At 38.6% G+C, this 14,794-nt stretch overlaps 1 long non-coding RNA gene across 2 annotated transcripts in view; it reads left to right on the forward strand.

Annotated features, from left to right (window-relative positions):
* LOC144366933 (uncharacterized) overlaps positions 1–14,423 on the forward strand; it is a 51,035-nt gene extending 36,612 nt beyond the window's left edge. Inside the window, exons 4-6 of one of the 2 annotated variants that reach the window (XR_013426142.1) lie at positions 3,387–3,649; positions 12,487–12,688; positions 14,019–14,423. This is a non-coding gene — a long non-coding RNA (uncharacterized LOC144366933). The remainder of the gene's footprint in view (positions 1–3,386; positions 3,650–12,486; positions 12,689–14,018) is intronic. The other variant, XR_013426141.1, reaches the window with a different exon arrangement.
* Positions 14,424–14,794: the final 371 nt, after the last annotated feature.

Genomic DNA, 14,794 nt, shown 5'->3' on the forward strand with positions numbered 1-14,794 from the left:
TTTTTGCAAAGTAAAAATAAATGCATTCATTTACTGCTTCTAGGTTGCTTCCACAGTTTAGCTATTGTGAATTGAGCTGCTATAAACACTGATGTGTAGGGTGATTTTGTTCTCTCCAATAAGTGGATGCTGATCCATAATGGGAGGGGGTATGAGAAAAATGGAGGAATTTTGATGGGGCAAAGGGGAGGAAGGGAAGGGGAGGAGGCATGAGGGTAGGAAAGATGGTGGAATGAGATGAACATCATTACCTTAGGTACATGTATATCTGCACATATGGTGCAACGCTACATTGTGTACAACCATGGAAATGTAAAGTTATGCTGTAATTGTGTACAATGGATCAAAATGGGTTCTCCTGTCATATATGCCTAATTAAAATAAATAAATAAATACATGTTTCCCAGGGCACCGACTATGAGCCAGACCCTAAGCGAGCAAAACTGAGAAAGTGTCTCTTCCACCCCACTTCTTTCACCAGTGGGAAAACAGACAATAAACGAATTAAGAACAAACAAAAATACAACATCAACAAAATGATAACTGCTGAGAGGAAACAAAGCACAACCATGTGGTGGTGACCGAGCTGAGCTTGGTAGCAGAGGAGTCCCTTTGCATGAAGAGGTGTAGAAAGGCCCCAGCTCTGCTGACATTTGACCCTCATCCTGAACACATGATATGAAGAACTGAAAGGTCTTCTGAGCAAAACCAAGGTTCCTCTGAAAAAGCGGAAATCCTTCTTTAATACTTTAGCATCAGCTGGTGCCAAAGAATTTCTAGCCCACCAACCTGCTGTGCAGGTCCAGGTTTGTGGATCCCTCCCCAATCGTGAAACTGATTTTTTGGGAACAAATCTGCCTGTCTCATGTATGCACATAAACCCAACGCACATACTGTAGACTTGCCAACACAGGTGCGGATTTCTTTATACTTTATATATTGTATATATTCTTTATATTCCATATATTTTTTCATATCATATATTGACGCCCATTGTCATATATATTTTACTGTATTTATTATTTGTACTGCTTCTGTTTCTCTGGAGACCCCTGACTGATCCACATTGTATCTGTTTCTTCCTGCCTTAGCAAAAGGGAGATGAAAGGAATAGGATGGGGTCTTGATGCTCAGGAAGGAGGAAAAGGACATATCTGTAAGCCTCGTGTTCCTGCTATAGAGGATTAGGCTAGGGACGCAGAGGAGGTGAGCGCTCTGCTCTAGAAGAGCAACAAGAGTTCTCTGAAACCCAGAGTATATGGTACACTCTTTCTGCATTATCCCTGCTCAGACTCCACTCTCCTATGTAGTTCTAAGATTTTGTTTTTTCCTCACAAAACTAGAGTTTTTCTGGTTGAAAATTAAAAAAAATAATAATAATCTATAAAATTTCTTCCATTTACCAGGTGTAAACCAACCTTCAGAGCTCCAGTTCCTTGGCCCATTTCAGAATAACCTTGGAATCCAGTCATTTGTGGTTTCCTGTGCCTGCTCCCCACAACACACCCCATTAAAAACTCACTTTATCAATATGGAGTAGGACCAAAAATGTTACCTTTGCGAGCCACACCTGTTAGGTGCCTGAAAGTGCTGACACTAAGAAATATTAGAAAGAAACAAGTGCCCTGGGTCAGCAGTTATTTGCCTGGCCAAGGTAATTCATCTTATCAAAAGCCAAGTATGGTGTCCATTCCACAAATCCTACTGCCTCTCTCAGTAGATGAGGTCACTAAGTTCTTTGGTATTTAAGGGTTCAGCAATTCTATGAGTTTGGCAACAATAAAAGGAAATAGAAGCTGATTTTCAAAGATCATCCCAGTAAGCCACGTGGTTCCTTCCCTTGAAGAATCTTATTGTGTCACACCACAGCCTTTGGAGTTCATGTGGAGCTGTGTTCTGAGCATTGCTGTTAGGCTTAAGACCTTAGCGTAAGATTTCACATAAGAAAACAACAGAAGGAAGTGGCACTCACTTGGGGAGTTTATCCAGAACACAGTCCTCATTGTGTTCTAAAGCAATTTATCTGTTTAACAAGGACCAAAGGGTCATCTAAAGAATGGTAACCCCCTCGGCTCACCTGGCACTCATGCTTTTATTCTCCCATTTAACAGAATCTTTTTACTTGGTGAGTTATTAATTGCTCACTAAGTGCCAGGAACTGTGTTATATGTGCCACATAACCCCAGAAAAAGAACAAGGGGACTAGTTGCTGTGCCCGCCCAAGTCTACTTCAGGCCAGGCAAAAGCAAAGGAATGGGACTAAGGTCAGTTCCTGAAACTACAACTAAGGAAAATCTGTGACTGACCTATGTATAAGTGGGAAATATCATTCCCTTTGTACCTTCCCTTTAAGTTTACAATTTCACAGCCCCATTTTACTTCTAGGTCTTAATGGCTGCTCAACTGTGGATCTGAACACTCTCCCAAAGGCACAAGTGTTGGAGGCTTGATACCCAGAGTAACGCTATTGTTTTACAATCATTAAAAATAGTTCTATAAACCATTAAGGTGTGTGTGTGTGTGTGTGTGTGTGTGTGTGTGTGTGTGTGTGTGTGTTGGTACTGGGGATTGAATGCAGGGGCACTTAACCACTGAGCCACATCTGTGTGAGTCTTTCGTTTAACTGGGGAGTATTACTGGTTTTGATTACTGGAAAGCTATCAGACTTTCCAACATTTCAATAGCCCATTTCTTGGTTCTAGTCCTTTTAATTTCAGCTTACAAATCAGCCAATTCTTGCCCAAGGTCATTTCAAAACATCAAAGGCAACTAAGGGCAGCCAACCCATACTCACATTCAGTGATTTCTGACCACTTCCCCTAGAGATCCAGTTTGGTAAGTCTGTGGTCTGCTTTCAAGTTACTGCAGGTGACAGTGTCTCACATGGCACAGTATCCATCATTCCAACCATTAGCACCACTCTCCTTACCACTCACCATCTCACCCTTGGCAATCTACTTCAAGGTGATGATTTCTGGATTATAAACAAAGGCTGTGACAATTCAGTGGTTCAAAACGACAAAAAATTACTTTTTGACCCCCAAACCATCCAGCACTGGTGTCTAGGGTTGGTGGATCTCCTGCAGCAGGCTGGGGCCGGGGCGGGGAGCGGGGGGCTTTCTTCCTCATGACAATTCAGGAACTCAGGATTCTTCCAATGCAGTGGCCTCCTTGCTGTGTAGAGTCTTGGGGTTCATTAGGTCTCTGTGTCCATTGGCCTGAATCCAGTCCCACTGTGCCAACAGCAGAGGAGCCAAAAGAACAACTTTGGTGAACAAACTGCATTTTCTCTGAACACAGGATGATCTGGAAGGTTTACCTGACTGTAGGGAAGTTATGGGACCACCAGGACTACGGAAAGGTTATTTTCTGTCCCTCTCCTTTAGTTCTATGTTCTGACCGTGAAAAGAAAAGCTGAGCGTTGCAATGAGACTCAGATGCTGCAAGAAAGAGACACCGTGAACTTGAGAGAGCAGATGGGGGGAAGCCTGTGACTTGAAGGCCTCTCGGTGGACAGCTGAAGCTGGGGACAGCTGTACTCAGGCAAACTCTGCGTTAAATGGCTTCAATCTGTGAACACGCTCTGGGGATCTTAACACCATGAGATAGATGAAAAATAGTTGAAACTCTTTCCTCTGGATGAAGAAAGGTAAGGGACTGTGATTTAACGGAGTTCGATATTAGAAAGCTAGAACTAGACATGTACGTGTCTTGGAATCATATGCTTTCTTTTTATGTTTTTGCTCATGTTATGCATTTTTAAAATTACTTATTTTTAGAAACCATAAATTTTATTGTGAACCTTTTGTGCTCTTTCTACTTGAAGAAACTCTGGTCCGTTGGCCTCAATGGTAGATTGATCCGTCTTTGTTAGTTCATATTCTGCTAATGACAAATGTCTGAGATGATCGACTTACGAAGAGACTAGGCTTATTTTGGCTCTTGGTTTTGGAGGTTTCAGTGTGTGACCAATTGGCTCCATTGCTTCTGAGCCTTCGGTATAGCCACACATCACGGCAGAGAGCACGTGATGCAGCAAAGCTGCTCACCACATGACAGGAAGGAGAAAACAAAGAGAAAAGGACCAGGCTCCCCCAATCCCCTTTGAAGACACACCCTCAGTGACTTGAAGACCCCCCACTAAGCCCCACCTCTCAAAATTTCCCGACACCTCCCAACAGTACCATGCTGGCACGCCTTTCACACATGGGCCTTTGGAGACATTTCAGATCCAAACAATGGCATCTAGTCGTTTATATCAGGTGATTCTTAGCCAAAATCAGGGCATGCCTTCGTAGTTGTTCAGGTCTTCCTTTATGTCCTTTAGTTGTGTTTTAAAGGTTCTATTCATGCAGATTTGCCTATTTTTAAAGTTTATTGCTAGCCACTTAACTGTTCTGCTGAATTGAGACTTCTTTTCCACTACATCTTGTTTGTGGAGGTGAAGGCTGCTGTCTTCTGATTATTAAATTTGAACTCCATCACCTTATGGCATGCTCTTTGCATATAATATATTTCAATTCATTCTTTTTGTTTATGCTGGACAATAATTAAACCCTTGACAACATTACATTTTACCACTTCACAGGAGTGTATTTCTTTCTGGTTGTATTGGATAATACTGAAAAATTTTAAATAACAGCATTAATATTAGACACACTTCTTTTATTCTGTACTTTATGGAAATGCTTTTAGTGTAGCCACATAAAATGTAATAATATATTTTTGTTCAACGTATACTTTTATGTTTAACTTTAAGGAGGAAGCATCTATTGTTTTATTAAACAGTTTTTAATCAAGAAATGTTAGGTGTCTTCTACCATATAATTTTTCAGCATTTGTAGAATTGAACAAAGGTGTTTTTCCTCTTTTGACATACTGTGGTGAATTACACTTATAGGTTTCCAAATATTTTGTCATGGTGTATTTCCTTTTCATATGCTGCCACATCCTTAGCTAATATTTTATTTATGAGTTTTATACTTATTTTTGTAAGCCAGATTTGTTGTATTTGTTTTTCTTTATCTTTGTCAGATTTTTAGAATAATTTTTATGCTCATTTATAAAAATGATTCAAAGTATTTTCTATTTTTGTTCTGGGACAGTTTAAATACTATTGGCATTAACTATTTTTTAAAATTTGATAGCATCCTCCAGTGACATCATCTTGCCTGGTGTGATCCCTAATGATTTCTGCTAATTTCTCCTATGATTTCCTGTGGGGTTTTTTTCTTTCTGAATATTACTTTGTATTTATTAACATCACAATGTTAATAAATATTTGTCTTTGTTTAATATTCCTTCCCTTAATTCAATCTTCTCTGGTAGTAAGATCCAACACTTGTTTGTTTTGGCATTTGATCAGTATCCCTTTGACCTTCTTTTTATTTCCAACATATCTGATCACTTTGTTTTATGTTTCTTATGTGGTATCAAAGTGCTAATATTTATTGAACTTTTATTATGTGACAGGTTCCATTTTAAGTGCTGTACACATAATAACTTGTTAATTCTTCCCAGGAATTCTGCAAGTTAATTCCTCGCTTTATTAAAAAGAAAACTGATGGTTGGAGTTGTGGCTCAGTGGTAGAACACTCATCTAGCACGTGCTGAGGTGCAGGGTTTGATCCTCAGCACCACATAAAAATAAATAAAATAAAAATTTTATTATATATATATATATATATATATATATATATATATATATATATATATATAAAACCAATGCACTGAGGAATTAAATAAGCTGTCCCAAATCACACAGATTTAAATCTAGGCAGCCTGGCACCACAATGGTTAGTAAATGCTCATTTATAGTACAGTTGAAGACTAGGTTTTTAATATTCAGTAGATATTTTCCAAAAGCTAATTCATAGAACAGATTTGACGACATTGTATTTGCTCTATGACCTGTTTGCTGAATATTATTTAGAAAATTAGCCTGATGCCTCTGAGTAATAGTAAAATTAGTTTATTCTTCCCATCTCATTGCTTATATACTACACCTCCACCACCTATTTTAGTTGATTGTGGGTATTTTTGTTTTGTTTTGTTTTAGTGTTTATTTTTTATCCCTCAAAGTGAAATTATGTCTATGCTGATGATTTATCTTTTTTGGCAGGAAGGATCCTGGGAATTGAACCCAGGGGTGCTCTTCCCCTGAACTACAATGCCAGTCTTTTTATCGTATTTTGAGACAGGTTCTTGCTAAGTTTCCTAGGCTGGCCTTGAACTCACATTCTCCTAGGCAGCTGGAATTCTAAGTGTATAGAAAAGTCATTTATCTTTATCTTTTCATCCTTGATCATGAAAGATGAGGAAAACTGCATATTTATTCTTAATTTTTTTCTCTAACTCTTGGTCATTTAGTTTATACTTTGTTTTGACTTATGACATTTACAGTCTGTTATCCTCATAATTTGTTGTGAACCAGAAGAAAAGTATATCAAATATATCACCATGAATTAATAAAGGAATCATCTATATAAAACCATAACTCAAAGTAGATATGTAAGAGTTTGTGGGGAGATGTCCTTATAGAAGAGAAAAAGTGGAAGAGGAATGGAAGAGAAAATTAAAATCTCTTTAGAAATTCGAGTCACATTAGAATAAAGGAGAAGAGTTACACATGGGATGTACACATAGGAAATAAAAACAAAATTGATTAAAGAAAAATGAGAGATATGAAGAAAAAATAGAGAATATTAACCATACATAATTCATATCCCTGAATAAAAGAAACAACTAATTGAACAGAAACACAGGTATAATTTAAGAAGAAAAGTTCCCAGAAATGAAATAAGACATAAATGAAAAGATTGCAAAGGCACGTCATCATGCCTTAGGAACAATAGATCAAGACGATCAGTAACGATGATCTCAGTCAAGTCTCTGTATTTCAAATCTAGTAAAAGAACTTTTGATTCCCAGGTTACACTGTTGAATGGTGTAGGGGTTAAGTCTTCCAAGAATCAAACATCAGAAAAGGATTCAATGCGCAGATGGCAAAGGTGGATGTTACGTTTGTGAGACAAAAGGAGGAGAGACTGAGGACACTGGATGAGTCCTTCCACCGTGATATGATTGTGACTCTGGGGGGATATTCTTTACCTGCCATTTGTGCTGTTTATTTTTCCTATTTCTTTGATCTTTTTGTTCTCTCTTTATGAGTTTTTTTCTTTCCTTCTTTTTTCCCTCTCTTTGCCTTTCTTTCTTTATTTCATTCTCTCTCTCTCTCTTTTTTTATACTGGGGATTGAACCCAGGGGTGCTTTAACACCAAGCCACATCCCTAGCCCTTTTTAATTTTTATTTTGAGCCAGAGTCCCAGAGTTGCTCAGGGCCTTTTAAGTTGCTAAGGCTGGCCTCAAACTTGCAATCTTCCCGCCTCAGCCTCCCAAGTTTCTGGGATTACAGGCATGTGCCTCCATGACTGGCTCTTTCATATCCTTTCATAAATTCAATGTGGTTCCTCTGAGATTGTTACTCTAATTTGAATAAAATGAATTCTTCATGAACTGGTTATTTGCAAGCTGATCGCAGCACAGAGACAATGTAATATAGTTCTGATTGCAAATTCCAGTTTTAGCATGTCACAGCTGCATAATGTTAATTCTGCAGTACAGTAATAATGGCATCTATCTCATTAAGTGTTGTGAGGACAAATACATGAGTTCAGCACATGAAAAAGCATACGGACAAGGGCTGGGGATGTGGCTCAATCGGTAGCGCGCTTGCCTGGCATGCGTGCGGCCCGGGTTGGATCCTCAGCACTACATACCAACAAAGATGTTGTGTCCGCCGAGAACTAAAAAAAAATAATATTAAAAATTCTCTCTCTCTCTCTCTCTCTCTCTCTCTCTCTCTCTCTCTCTCTCACTCTCTCTCACTCTCTCTTTAAAAAAAAAAAAAAAAGCATATGGACAAGGCTTGTGCACCAGGCATTGTAAGAACATGTTAAATATTACCTTTTAAAATTCATCTGGAAGTGTCTTTTGCATTTCCATTTCATCTTGCCTTTATCTATCACAACTACCTTACTTTTTGTAATTCAAAGTTATATATACCTACAATTTATGTAAGATGGAAATATTTCTGGGATTTTTTTTTCCTCCTTCTTTTGGATCATTTTTTGGACAAGAATAAAGGGTGACAGAAACTTTCTTCAGGCAGTATGGTATCAAAGGAGGTCTATTAAAAAAGAATATTTAAATAAGATGCAGAGTCTCATAATGCTCCAAATATCTAAAATGTAATTGATAATTATCATACCAAGAAGCAGGAAAAATCTCAAGCTGAATAAGGAGAGACAACCCATCGACACCAACACAGACGATGGAAGCATCTAACAGGACTTTAAAGCAGCCATCATAAAAATGCTTCAATAAGCAATTATGAACATGCTTGCAACAAATAAAAAAGGGTGTCTCAGCAAAGAAATAGCATACGTTAAAAAAGAATCAGATGAAAATTTTAGGACTAAAAAGATAATAATCAAAATTTCAAAGCTCATTGGATCTCGTGGTCTGAACAGTAGAATAGATAGGCCAGAGGAGAGAACCAGTGACCTTTAATATAAAACTTTCCCAATCTGATCAATAGAGAGAAAAGAGATGGAAAAAAATATGATCAGAGCTTTCAAGAACATGTTGGCCTATAATAAAAGATTTAATGTTTGTGTGATTAGACTCTCGAAAGGATTAAGCGAAGAGTGGGGTGGAAATAGTATGCAAAGAAATAATGGCTAAAAATTCTCCAAATTTGGCAAAAAAAAAAAAAAAAAAAAAAACCCAAAGTCTACAGTTTCCAAGAAACAGAGAAACTCAAACAGGATGAAATCAAAGAAATTTCATATAAGGACATGACATAGTCAGATTTCTTAAAACTGGCGACAAAGAAAAAAATCTGAAATCAACAAGACGGAAACACCTAACCTGAAGAGGAAACACATTTGAGTGAGAACAGATTTGTCATTAGAAATCAGGGAGAACAGAGAGAAATAGGAAACTGTGGGAGCCGTGGGTAAACTGAGCAACGTTGAAGCCATTAGGCGGGGAGGCCCAGTTGCAGGAACTCAGGCAGCACCCTCTGGTTTGAGACTGCCTACTTCAGGTGGGCACCCTGTTCTAGCTCACGGCTCAAGTTCTAGCATAGTTCTGGAGATGGGAATGACCCACTAGAACCACACAGAGATGGGTGTGGCTTGCTAAAATGCCAATCAATTGTTTTCTGCAAGACCCCTACCACACCAACCAAGCACTGAACCAAGACTCCTCCTGCCGAACCCTTATCCCTGCCTTGGATGTACTCCTCCTTAAATAAAGAACCTTAGCCTTTTTTTTCAACTTGTTCAGCACCAGATTGAGTCAGAACTGGAAGAGACATCAGACATTCTCCTTTTTATATATAATTTTTGGCTTTGTCTTTATTTCTTACTGATTATATCAGACTTTTAATTTTCCCAGGCAACTCACACATCTCCTGAGCAGGAACCTACCCTGTCAGGGTGCTGGTCACTTCACTGTAGGAAACCTTAAAATTTTGTTTTGCTAAATTAATATCAGAACTTCGTTTTTCTTTTTGATGCTGGGAATTGAATCCAAGGCCTTGTGCATGTTAGGTGAAGTGCATTACCACTGAGCATATCATGAGCCTAGGAGATCAATTTTTTCAGTCCTGAAAGAAAAGAATGATCACAATTCTTTACCCAACAAAAATGTACTTTAGCAATAAACAAAAATTCAAAATACCCTCAGATGAAGGAAAGGAAGAGAATTTATCACCAGCAGACCTCTTCTCAAAGAATGGCTTAGAGGAAATTTTTGAAACAAATGAATAAAAACAGCAACATGAAAAAAAAGGAGCAACAAGAACATCAGAAAAGAAGAAATAGTAAAAATGTGGGTAAATAACAGTAGACTCTCCTTTTTCTCTTGAATTTTCTGAATTGAGCTTGGTGGAAGCAAATGGAAGACAATTCTCAATTAATACAAAAGGAATAAAATCTTATCATCAAAATGAATCAGTAGTCTGGAAAAAAATCTTTCCAACTGTTTTAGTCAGCTTTTTTGCTGCTGTGACTAAAAGGACCTGACCCAGAACAATTGCAGAGGAGGAAATGTTTATTTCCTGGGCTCATGGTTTTAGAGGTCTCCATCCAGAGACAGCGGGTTTCCATTCCTGGGGCTCAAGATGAAGTAAAACATCTTGGAGGAAGAGTGTGGCAGAAGGAAGCAGCTCACATGATGATTAGGAAGCAGAGAGAGACTCCACTCACCAGATTCAAATATATACCCCATAGCAATGCCTCCCAACAAACCACTTCCTCCAGCCACACCCCACCTGCCTCCAGTTACCACCCAGTTAATCCTATGGGGGGGGGGAATTAATTCACTGATTAGGTTAAGGCTATAAACCAATGGTTTCTCCTCCAAACCTCTTGCATTGTCCAACACATAAGCTTTTGGGGGACATCTCATATCCAAACCATGCCACCAATTTATGTAGAAATAAGATTCTAAGAAAAAAGAATGAAAACCAACATAACTACGTAAATATTCTACAGGAGAAAAAAAAAGAAGGAAAGGAATAGACTCAAAATAGAGATGAAGAACCCAATCGGAATGAAAACATAACCCATGAAACAGAAGATAATTCTTTAGCAGTATTTCGTCATGCAGAAGAACCTTCTAAGAACAAGCATGTAACAGAACAAGAATTCAAGGTTCAGATGATGGAGCACAAGGCAAAATGAAAGTGGAGACTGAGGAGCTAAGGAAAAAAAAATTGAATGAAACTCCAATTCAATTTCGAAATCAGTACCCCACAAACTTTAAGAATATAGAGGATTGTGATAATTATGTGAAATACGTCCCCCCAAATCCCTATGTTAAAGAACCGATTCCTCATACATTAAAATGTGATTATATTGGATAATAGGGCCTTTAAAGAAATAATTAAGGTTAAATGATCATAATGGGGTGGGGGGGTGGGGGGGAGGACTTAATCCAGTGGAAGTGCAGCCCTGGGAAGAGGAAGAGACACCAGGAGGCCATGCAAGGACACAGAGGTAAGGCAGGGAGAGAAGTCTCAGGAGAAACCACCTTGATCCTGAACACTCAGCCTCCTGAACTGTGAGAAAATAAATTTATGACACCCAGAAGGTAACAAACTCCACCAAAGTAATACACAGAGAGAAAAAAATTTTAAAGACTATAGAAATTATCGAGAAGATAAATAGATATAGAAGACAGACAGAGGTCATCTAACACGAGGTCATGTCTCCCAAAGTAGAAAATCCCACAAGTAGACAAAGAAGAAATACAACAATGTAATACAGAAATATTTCCCTCAAATAGAAGAAATGAATGTGCAGGTTGAAAGGGCACACTCTATTTTACTCAAAGTTCATATAGAGAGAGTAATATTGAATCAATTACAACACGAGCAAAATTATTTAGGCATTCAAACAGAAAATCCCAGTCACCTAAAAGTCACCTTTGATCTTACGGCCCCATGGCTGTGGTCACACCCCTTGGCAGTTCTGATGGATTGTTTCCAGTATCAGGAGGGCTTTCCTCTCTGGATGATCAGAGGTGCAAACCTTGGTGACTTCCAAGAATCGCTCCATCAGCTCCTTCCTCGTAGTTCTTTCCCTACCATCACGGTTTTCTCCCGAGATGCGACACGGAGGCCAAGAATCCAGGGGAACCCTCTGTAGATCTCCGAAGCCCTTGCTCTCTGAACACTTTTCCTCCATGGCGCTGTCTCATGAATTCTAAGCACCTTGGCCTTCCTAAACTCAAACTCTTGGCTTTCACCTCAGGGAGACTCTGAGCTCAATTTGGGTGCACCCCTGTTGGGAAGCCTAGAACCTTCTCTTGGAAGTAGCTTCAGTATCACAGGACTTGCCTTGTTTCCCTTCTCTCAGAAATCACTACCCTGCGTACTTACCTAATGCCTCAAACCGACTGTTTCATAGATTTCCTTCAAGTTCTTTGCTTCTTAAGCCCAGAGGGTAGACCTGGTCCCTGTTTTTCTAACTGGGTTAGGAGGAGAGGTCTCAAACTTTCTTTTTTCCTCCAAAACCTTTTCTTTCCTTTACCAATAATATTAATTTTGTCAAGGAAGTATTTACCTAGAGTTCATCAATTCCTACAACTTCGTTTTTATATTCTCAACGGGATTTCAAAAAAAAAAAAGTAGATTTAATATTTAAATTTAAAAGAAATTTCATTTTTGAAGAAAAATCTCTCTTTTTTGCTCTTTCCATATGGAAACATGAAGAGAGGCCTGAAGGAATGATCACATGGTAATTATAATGACCTTAGGCTGTAGAATTTGGGGTGACTATTTACTTTCTCTTTTGGTACTTGGTTATCTCTATGGACCAATTCTCACACAAATCTTTTTTTTTTTAAGAGAGAGAGAGAGAGAGAGAGAGAGAGAGAGAGAATTTTAATATTCATTTATTTATTTATTTTTTTAGTTTTCCACGGACACAACATCTTTGTTGGTATGTGGTGCTGAGGATCGAACCCGGGCCGCACGCATGCCAGGCGAGCGAGCTACCGCTTGAGCCACATCCCCAGCCCCTCACACACATCTTAAAGACATCTTGTGATATTTTTAAGACAAATAGAAATAATTTCTCAAGATTATTGGAATCTTGGAAAAAGGTAACTTCAGAGGTAAGGAAGAATACCCCTTTCTCTGAAATAAAAAGATAAACAGATAGTTGTTGAGATTTTAAGAATAAATTCATGTCAAAATAAATAAATTCGTGTCAAGAGACAATCGGAACATTGCATCAAATGTTCAAATGACCTCCATCATTTTAGGAAAGTAAGAGGTGAAGTCATTTCCCTTCATAGGAAACAAGTTGCGAACTTCATGGAACCCAGATTTGAGCCAATTGAGCTTTCTGATCTGAATATTAATTGGGTATGTCTGTTTCTTGATTTAATTACTGCCTGCAATAGATTATCATTGATCATGCTATCGTTGGATAGGATATGAGGGGTAGAAACACAAGTGGGTGGGAACTAGAGAAATGAAGGGAGACAGACGCTAACAGTGATGATAACAGCAGCAGCAGTAGAAGATACCATTTGCTAAATATGTACCATGTGCCAAGCAGAAAGATAAAGGTTTCCATGCCTGGCTCACTTGGTGCTGGGAACAACCCACTCTCAGAGAGGTTCAGGAGTCTGCCTGTGGTTACACCAACCAATATCAGAAATGGAATCTTAGCCCAGTCCATTTGACAAAGAAAGATGCATCTTTGGGTTCTAAATAACAAATTCTAGTCATTCTTCCTTCACATACCTACTTCCTCAAGTAGAGGTCTACGTTTTAATAGCTTTAACCACCTTGCTGAGATTTTTGTTTTCTTAGATATATTAAAAGAACACCTTCAAATGCCCTCCAAGTGTTCTCTACAGAATGAAAATGGAGTTTCCTCTATTTTTTTTTTCCTTGCTTCTTATGTTACCTTCATTTTTGCAAACTCCAATTTCTTCCCAAATCATTGGAATGGCACCTCTGAGCCCAGCCTAGATAAAGTATCCATCTTTATCTCCTCCTGTTTGGCAATGTGACACCCAGATGTGGATCCAAGACTTCAGTTTCAGTGCTGACACACCTTCTCTCTTTGTCCTTGACCCATCTTTTCCCTCCCATGTTCTTATGTGTATAAAGGCAGCAGTGAGAACCACATTCTGGAGTACTCAAGGCCCCGTAAATTTAAACTATTAAAAAGGTCTTTGAAAAAAAACATTGAATAAAAGCATCAAGTATTAACAAACATTTGTATTGCTTCAAAATAAGGTAAATTTGTTGATATATTACAATAATCCATACTTCTATGAGTAATTAGTAACTTATAGAATTCACAGCAATTCACTCCACAGGTGAAGGGTACAGAGTAGTTGCTCACTGGCATGATGTGACCCAGAACGTGGATAAAGGTAGAAAAGTTGCCCCGATTCTTTTTTCATTTGGTCTATTTTTTTTTTTCAGGTTCTAGACTGAAACCTAGAATTCCAATTCCAACTCATCCACAATCCAGCAAACTCAGAAGGCTTTAGAAGCTCCAATCTTTCTTTAGATTTAGGTTCGGAGAGAAAATAGCAGACAAATAGGCCCACCACTGGTGCCCATCCCGTGGTCAAGACTCAGGGGCCTGAAAGTTGAAGACACAGCGAGACCAATTCAGTTTCTTGGAGAAAGAAAAGAAAATGTTTACAGCCTAATGTGATCTTTTAGTACTTTTCCTACACAAAATCAGAGCACTGCACATATTTATTCAGTTTGTTACTGAAGAATAACTCTAATTAGGTGGGGTTTCTTAGATATATTAAAAGAACACGTTCTTGTATCTCTTCCAGGCCTGAATATAATAAATACAGAGACTGCATAAAGATACATGATGATCGTTTATTTCTTTTTTCTCCTTGCAATTCAATAGGATATATCGACCTGTTTACTCCTCTTCAAGAATAATACACTTCTTTCTGTTCTCTGTCGTGTTTTGGGCTTGCAGCCAATGTCCACTTAATGGTGGGCAACAGATACTAGTTGGGAAATTAACAAAGTGACAGATTCAGGGGACTGGAGATGTGGCCCAGTGGTAAGGTTCCTACTTGTAAAAATGACAACAAAAATTCACTGTCTTCATTCTTTGGCTTCCAGAGGGACAACTGTGCTGTTGGAAGATCTTTATCACTCATCTGTACCACGTGCTGACTCTGTGACCTACAGCCTGTCCACCCCCAGCCTCAGTTTCCATGTCCACA

This window comes from Ictidomys tridecemlineatus, chromosome 9 (genome assembly GCF_052094955.1).
Source record: "Ictidomys tridecemlineatus isolate mIctTri1 chromosome 9, mIctTri1.hap1, whole genome shotgun sequence".
Lineage (NCBI taxonomy): Eukaryota > Metazoa > Chordata > Mammalia > Rodentia > Sciuridae > Ictidomys > Ictidomys tridecemlineatus.